At 27.2% G+C, this 1302-nt stretch overlaps 1 pseudogene; it reads left to right on the plus strand.

Moving 5' to 3' along the window:
• Positions 22-1302, plus strand: part of LOC107607859 — a 4514-nt pseudogene continuing 3233 nt past the window's right edge.

The raw sequence follows: 1302 nt of genomic DNA on the forward strand, positions 1-1302 counted from the left end.
ACTATCTTAGATCTTCCCCTGCCAATATTCTGGATTTCCTTTTTTTACATACATACTTTTTACAGCTTTGTTCATAGATAATAAATCAAGATGGGGCGTGTGAAATTGGAGATAAAAAGAATAGAGAATACCACAAATCGACAAGTTACATTCTCAAAACGTAGAAATGGTCTCATCAAGAAAGCATATGAGTTATCCATCCTTTGTGACATTGATATTGCACTTATCATGTTCTCTCCCTCTGGTCGTCTCAACCATTTCTCTGGCAAAAGGAGGTGTGCATGAATATCATTCTTAATTTATTTTCATTTTCAATTTCAATATCATCATCATTACTTAGTTTCTTTCCAATATTAGGGTTATAGATTGCAATCCAAACGATGATTTAAAACAATAATTATTAATTGTGAGAAAATGATAGTGTAGATGATTCCTTGTTTGTATTGCCTTCTCTATTTGGATTTAAAACCTCAAGCTCAATCATCATTCATGAATTTTCTCACCCTTTTCTTCTGGTAAATTGTAAATGAAACTTATGAACACAAATATTATTTTGTGTGTTTTGAAAACTAAGGATAAAATGTATCTTACGAAAACATGTTATTCTAAAACTAGTGTATCAATATTACGGAAATTTGAATAATGTATTTATTCTTTCATTTTGAAAATATTGAATTGTTCAAATCAAAACAAATATGAAAAAAAAAAAAGAAGATACATATATAACTCTCCTGCGGATTAGGATCTTGACTAAGACAATAATAACATGTGATAAATAATCAATGCTTTTAAATAGTTGGTGGTAATTCAATTGAATAGCAACATTATTCAAAATTGTGCCAAAAAGAGTTTTTTGTTTTTTATTTAATAAAAAATACATCTGTAGTTAGTATAGTAGCACTTCATTCTTATTATTTTCTTTCTCATAGTAAAACCGTTCAGCTTTCAAGAATGTGAAAAAATAATGAAGAACAGGATCAACCAAAGAACAAAGAACAAGAAAGATTTTGATCTTGTAGAGAATTAAAAGAAGATAATTGAGAGAGAATTAGTTGATCTGAATAGAAATTTTTATTAGAATGATTGAATGTATAATTAATTAATTATACAGTGTTGTATCACTATAGAGCAGAACCCTTGTACCTCTCTAGGCTAAAACAAATCTTAACAAACTAACAGATTCTATATACCTATAACTAACAACTTATAAATAATCTTTCTTTCTTATACTATCCTTTCCAAAAACAAAAGTTTTATTTTTTTTTTTACATTTTTTAATTTTTTTTTTGTTTTTCTTTTGAC

The sequence above is a fragment of the Arachis ipaensis genome, chromosome B07 (assembly GCF_000816755.2).
Source record: "Arachis ipaensis cultivar K30076 chromosome B07, Araip1.1, whole genome shotgun sequence".
Lineage (NCBI taxonomy): Eukaryota > Viridiplantae > Streptophyta > Magnoliopsida > Fabales > Fabaceae > Arachis > Arachis ipaensis.